This window comes from Cryptomeria japonica, chromosome 1, assembly GCF_030272615.1.
Source record: "Cryptomeria japonica chromosome 1, Sugi_1.0, whole genome shotgun sequence".
NCBI classification, from domain to species: Eukaryota; Viridiplantae; Streptophyta; class Pinopsida; order Cupressales; family Cupressaceae; genus Cryptomeria; species Cryptomeria japonica.
Window position 1 is genome coordinate 161,175,202 of NC_081405.1, and position 7,781 is coordinate 161,182,982.

Genomic DNA, 7,781 nt, shown 5'->3' on the forward strand with positions numbered 1-7,781 from the left:
GGAGAGTAGATATATCTTGGATTCTCTTACTATAGAGTCATCTACTTGGCTTAGGAATTCGATTGTGGGGAGATATTGTGGAAATCGTCCCAACATTGACATTGTCAAAAGATGGGTGATTCGTAGTTGGAAACTAAGAGGTCACATTTAATGTTCCTACTTTGAAATAGGATTTAATAATAAAATTAAAAAGAAAAAGAATAAAAAAAAAAAATTAAAATATAAAAGAATAAGATTAAATATAATTAAATTTTAATTAAGTTAATGAATGGTCAAAAGGCCTGAAATGAAAAGTTGTGACTCAAACATGAGATATAAAAGGGAGAAGAGAATCTCATTTGTGAGGAAGGGGGAGAAGAAAGATGGAGCATGTGAATTAAGGAAGAATCAATGGAAGAAGGAAGGATTGTGAAGTGAATAAGGAAGTGACTCTTCCAAAGGAGGCAAAAATTATGAAAGGTTGTGACTCTTTCAAAAGGGTGGTAATTATGAAAGGTTGTGACTCTTTCAAAGGGCATAATTATGGAAGGTTCTGATTCTTTCAATGGGCATAAATGATGAAGGATTGTGACTCTTTCGAAGGGTGTTGATTATGAAAGGTTGTGGCCATTGCAAAGGGTGGACATGATGAAGAGGTGTGACCCTCTCTCACATTGGAAGATATAAGTGGAGAAGGTTTCATTTGATGAGGACATGGAAGCATAGCAGGAGTTCTCATTAAGAAATCAGATCAAACCTGAACCGTGATACTCTAATATCTTGTGAGCAAAATATAAGGTGATTCAAATAGGGGACATTACAAATGGAATCAGAGCGTGATTCTGCCAGCCTGAGCAATTACTTTAGTGGCGAATATTCGCCAATGGCGAATTTTTCACGTCGGCCCTATCAAAAATGGCGAATATTTTGTACCGTATGGGGGTGGCCATGTCACCAGAACATTATCAATTTCCGTCAACATCACGGCCCAATCGCCATATGTTTTATGCAATTAAATGTTTCTATGCGATGATTTCGCCAATACAATATACGGTGGACGCACGGTAAATTTAATTATTTTGCCTACACTCTCTAAGCTTGCCTTAATAAATGACCTTAATTCGCCTATAGGCATGTGAATATTTGTTATCCGGGGGGACCCAATTCGCCCAACATCTTGCTGACGCATGTCTCCAGTCACCCCAACTTTCGCCAACTATATTGTATTCCCTATTCGCCTATTATTTGGATGACCTATAATCGCCTCGAAAATTACATAAGTCGTATTTGGATGACCTATAATCGCCTCGAAAATTACATAAGTCATGTTATAATTACACAGGATTCACCAAATATTTGTATACTGGTAAATTCCCGCGGAATTCGCCATATAAGGATTGGTATAAATACATGCAAAGATCAGATCTATCTCAACACAATCTGGTGGGTTCTAGGCTCTAAATTCTGATCAATAGCGAAGTTTCAGACCAAGGAAAATCATTGTTGTTGACTATATTGGTGACTGCCTGTTACCTAAAGCCTAAAGGTGAGCGATCATATTTTTGAACTGGTATATTATACATTATAGTCTATTATTGCTTCTTCAGCAAATTGATATTTTTTTGGCAGCCTTTATTTCGTTGGAGATGTCGAACAGGAAGAGGGGTAGGAAACCTGAATGTGGGGAAGGCCAGGAGAGGCCAACAAAAAGCAGAACGTTGTCTTCGTACTTTGGCATTGGAAAAGATTGTGGTACTGGTGAAAATCAGGAAGGTACATCATCACAAGTACAAGTACAAAATTTGCCACCTGCACCACATGTTGAAGATGGCGGCGAACTTGATATCTCAGATCAAGATGATCTTGAAGAAGATTATCTGGTAGATACCCAAGTTAGCCAGAATGATATAATCGACTTGGGTGATAATTCCATTGATGATAATGCACGGAAGGGGAAAAGAAAAGCCATATCGAAAAATGGTGAACCATAATCAAAAAAGGATTGGGAGTGGGATATGTCAGTCAGGAATTTTCAAATTAATTGGGCATCGAAATATCCATTCATTGAACCAGTGGAGAATCCAATTGAAGGCGAGCCTCCAATAGAATGCAGGTGTAAGATTTGCACTTGGAAAAATAAGAAGGAAATTAGGTTGCAGCTAAAATTTGACACCACAGAAAAGCATATGGGTAAAGTTTATGAAAAACAAATGATAGATGGGGTTGAAAAATCAGTGATAAGATGGAAAACAAAGAATGAATGTAAGCATGTGAGGAATGCCGAAGAGTATTATTTTCATGAGAAATTACAGATGAAGCCTGCTGAAGTTAAAGGTTCTATTGAAGTTGTTTTTGGAAAAGCAATGCAAATAGAACAACTGGGAAAAGTTGTTCAGTTAAGCGTTGTTTTTCATATTTTGAGTAGAGGGCGTGCTATGACAGATTTCCCATCAACTAGTGGTTTATTACACTTTTTGAAAGTTCCTAACTATCCTAATAGACACTGGTCAGTAAACAGTGGATGGGAATGGGCAAGTTGTCTTGCTGAGGTTGAAATAGAAGATGTACAGGAAAAAATAAGAGAGTCAAACTTCATTGCATTTTCTTTAGATGAAGTTACGACAGTAGACAATACTTCATGGGTATGCATGCATGTTTATACTGTAGAGAATCATACTCGCCAACCTCATCTACTATCTGTTGCTAAAATGAAGGAGAGTGCGACAGCGGAAAATTTATTTCAACTAGTAAAGAGAAGTTTAATTGAATATCGAGGTATGGATGGCATGATGGTAGCCAAAAAATTGGTTTGTGTTGGAGCAGATGGAGCTTCAGTAATGCAAGGTCACAGGAACGGTCTTTGTACAAAGATTGAAACTTCATTTGCACCGTACATTACTGCAATTCACTGCATGGCTCACAAAATGAATCTAGCTTTTGGAATTGTGAGCAAGTTTGCTTCGGTTAAAAAAATTGAAATTTTAATCAGAGAGCTCTACTCACACTTCTGTCAAAGTCCCAAGCGATTTAAGGAATTTCAACACTTTGCTGATGGATTAATTGATGGGAACAAGCTTCTCAAGGATAATGATACCAGATGGATCTCTTTGGATGGTCTAGCGCATCGAGTGTTTTCAGAATATCCATCCTTGATTGGACTATTTCACATAACTCGCAATGAATTAGATCAACCGAAATTTCCTGAACTTCTTGGTAGGTTAAGTAATTTAGAGACACTCTTAACTTTAGCAGCTCTTCTGCCCATGCTAGAGGAAATGAGGAATATTATGAAGGCTGCCCAAAAAAGAGCTCTGTATATTGCAGAATATGCTACGCTGCGTAAGATGACATGCATGACCCTCGACAATCTCTATCGAAATGAACCAACACTATTTGATGAAAAATTTGTTAAGTGACAGACACTCACAGATTTGAACAATCCTGATAACTTTTTACAAATCAGTGCAGACGAGGAGGTATGTGTCAATGTATGGGGAGTTGAGATACCAATGCACTTCTATGCCACGGTTGACCCCGAGGAACCAGGAAAGCACCCTAGGAAGAAACTAGCAAGAGTTACAAAGGAAGATTTCGACAAGATTGTTGAGACTGTAACTACTTCTGTGAAGAAAATTGCATATGATCTTTCCTCTGAAATTAGAAGTAGATTCCCTCCTGACAACCTACTCGAAGCCATGTCTATTGTGTTTCCTCATTATTGGAGCCTCAACAGTGCATCTGATTTTTGAATTAAGCTACTGACTTTGATAAAACAATTTTGCACATCCAGAGAATTGACTGGAGTAACTATAAATGGAATATTAGACGAAACTCATCTTCGAGAGAAATCATCTCATTTTGCATACACTATGAAACAACAATATGCCAAAATGGAGAACCCCTGCGAAGAGGGATCAGTAACAAGGGTTTGGAAATATATAGCTGAGAACGCATCCTTGTGTGATTCAATGCCAGAATATGTGAAGCTTGTTGATTTATGTCTTACCATGATATTGGGTTCGGTGGAAGATGAGAGAGTTTTCAATGCTTTGGGGTTCCTAAAATCAAAGCTAAGAAACAAACTAGACAAAAATTTGGAAAATTGCTTGAGGCTCTATACATCTAGGTATGATGTCCATACTTTTCCTTACGATAGGGCACTGCAAATCTGGAGGTCCAAATGTGAAAGAAGAGGTTTGGGCAACACTTCAAACCAAAGTGCCAGTGGGACTAGTGGACCTATTGGTAGCATTGAGATGCTGTTCGACGAAGATATGCAAACTCAGTCTTAGAGTAAAGAAACCACAGACGAGAGTCAAGAAAGCACTGAATTTGATGAGGATGAATGGCAATTGTAAGAGTTTGGTATTTATTAATCTTATTACTGTATCTCATCATTCATATTACAAAAGCATATTATTTTTTGCAATTAGAATTTAATATTGATTTGTAATTTTATTTTTCAACTTTCTATTTCCAGATTTAAAATAGCATAATAAAAAAAAACCATAATGTGTTTATTGATACAGAGATGTTTATTGTTTATTTATACATGTTTGAGTCTCAAATCTGTGTGATATATTTCAGAACCATATGATAAATTTCATTCAATAGTAATACACATGTCGAGAACTTAGATTTTCATTAATTCTTTCAAAATATAGCCATATGATACATTTCATTCAATAGTAATACACCAATCTGTGTGATTCTACATGCCAATTGCAAAAGTGAATACAAAGTTTCAGAACCCTTTGCAAATGACCCTGAATTCCCTTTTATAGAAACAAGAGAGCAACAACAACTCCTGTGTGATTCTCCAATGTCCATGCAAAAGTGAATACAAAGTTTCAGAACCCTTTGCAAAATTGCAAATGACCCTGAATTCCCTTTTATAGAAACAAGGGAGCAACAACAGCTTCAGGTCGAATTGCAAGTTTGCAACATGTGAACACTGAACATCAAAATCACAAACTCAGCACATATTTATATGGCTATAACAGGTCGTATTAGCAATTTAACATCTGCTACATGTTTGATGTCTCCTATTCAAAAAACAGAGTTCAAAATTAAATATTAATTCACGCCATGAGTCATGACAAATTAAACATAGATACTAGCTATAAGAGTGCCTAAAACCTACTAATCAGAAATAGAGAAATGCATAAATGTTAAAGCAAGGGAGAATTTGAGAATACAAATTTACTGGCTGAAGTTTTGTAGTGTGCATCATAGATACATAGGCTGGATTAGCAAAATAGCAATAGCGAGTGCTGTTTTTTTCCTATTCATAAATTAGATTCATAGGCTGGATTAGCAAAATAGCAAATAGGAAAAAAAAAACCCTTGAAATTAAGAATAAAAGAAGAAAATTGTGCAATACATACTATGATTCTTAAGAATTCTGTGCCAGTTTTTGTAGGGTGCTCCACTTTTCATCTGATGGAAGGTCAATATTATGTAAACTATGGAAAGTCAACTCCAACTTCGTCAACATTCCATATTTAGAAGATTTACTTGACATCACTGTATCATCCAATAGCGAATTTAGAGTTGTAAATGGTTGGATGAATTCCAGAAAGCTTTTGGGAGTTGTGTCCTTTGAAAGCAAGTCTAAATCAGACTTCATTTTTTTCTCCATGATTTCTTTGTAAGCTTTTTCTCCAATGAATTTATTTTCTGTGTCAACAGGCTTAGGCAAACCAAGTTTAATCAAATTATTTTTCTTTTCTTGCAACTTCATTATCTTTTATCCACAACTGTCCATAACTTCTGATGTTTCCCTTAGCTTCTGGCATTTTTGAATGATAGATGATGTCTTAACTTTGGCATCAATGTAGCTCTTAATTCCCTTAGATGCCAAGTAGCTGTCACTGGAACTGTAGACTACTTTCAGAATCTTTTTTGCCATTTCCTCTTTTGAATAAACATGTGTGCTCTTCTCATAGTGCCGTTTGATTTTTATAAAAATTTGTCTCATACTTTCAGTCAATTGAAACCATTCACACAACTTCTCACTCCTCTGCATTATTTCCCGCCAAATGTTTTCTTGTATATACTTCGTTGTATTTTTCATATTATCTTTGAATCTATCATCCAAAGTTTTTATTTTATCATTTGCATTGTGCAGGTCTTCTTTCATTTGTGCACATTTTTTTCTTTCTTCCTCTACTTCCTCTTGCAAATGTTTTTCTTTTTCCTTCCCATGATCCAATAGGTCCTGTAATTTTTTCATTTCGGTGGCAGCAGACTCATAACTTCTGTATAATTTTTGAAAACTGGCTTTTTCCTCAACAATTTTTTTACTGCTTTTAGCCAGTTTTTCTGTCAGGTCCTTCAATTCTGCATCCTTCTTGTCCTGCTCTGCAATTTCTACTGCAGAGCCCGAATTTTTTATCCTTTTCTATAATTCATTGCACTTGCTATCTGCTGCTTTCCTCCTTGATTTTTCATTTTCCAGGTCTACCTGTAACTTTTCTATTTGTTTCTCCAGTTTATTTTTTTCTCTCTCCACCTTTAGCAGTGAAGTGTAGACCACTTCGTTAGTCCTTTTTGACACACTAATTTTGTCCACATTATGTACTTTGGAAAAATCCATTTGGAGGGTGCTAACTTGAAATTGAGAGGGATCTATCTGACTGTGTGGTGGATTTTTATCTTTAGATGTGTCCGAGGGCATAACAACCATGAACTCCATCATATCTTTCTGTGGGTCATATGTTGGAAATACCCTATTCCTTGCAGGTTGTTCATTTACAACTTCAAACACGGAATTCCTATGAAATGCTTTCTTTTTTTCTTTATTTGTTTTTGTTGTGTGTTCATATTTTTCATAGTAATCACGAAATTGAAAATCTGGGCTTGCTGAAGCAATTGAATGTTTGAAAGGTGACATAGGAATACCATAGGCTCTAGTTCCACTTATTCCTGTGGTTTTAACTAATGCTTGACCAGGATTAGGATTACCAACAACAGTTCCTGATGCTGTCCCACTCCCACTGACACTTTCATGTGTAGTTTTCATAGTCTTTTGAGGTGTGTGATCTGAAGCTGCAAATGATTGATTTGTAGTGTCAGTGGCACTTGATATAGGATTCTCAATAGTATGAGATTGAGTATCTACCTCTAGTGGCCTCTTGCGAGAGATATTTTGTTGTTGCCCTTGTCCAACACCAAGACAACTAGTATTAGTAGTAGTACCCATGCCAACATCACCAATCACAGTGGCACTTGACTGAACAATAATAGGAATACTATCCCCAGATTCCCCACCAGTGGCAGTGACACTTGATTCACCACCAATGGGAATACCATGATGTGGTGGTGGTTGTGGATTTGAACTTGAAACAAATGTAGGTGGATTCTGAGGGTAATGAGTAGTACCTATCGGTGATGAATCTGAAAAATCAAGTCCAATGACTGGTTTATAAGGACCTTTTGATTTTGACCCACCAATCATAGCGATACTTGACTGAACAATAATAGGAATACTATCCCCAGATTCCCCACTAGTGGTAGTGGCACTTGATTCACCACCAATGGGAATACCATGATGTGGTGGTGGTTGTGGATTTGAACCAGAAACAAATGTAGGTGGACCCTGAGGGTAATGAGTAGTACCTATCCCTGATGAATCTGAAGAATCAAGTCCAATGACTAGTTTATAAGGACCTTTTGATTTTGGTTGTGATGGAAGTTGTACCTAAAGTGGATACCAAATGCCCTCTCCTCTGGGACCTAGACCACCACCTTCAAAACCCATTTTTTCCACAAGGTTTGCCCCTTTGCTATATTTGTCTTTC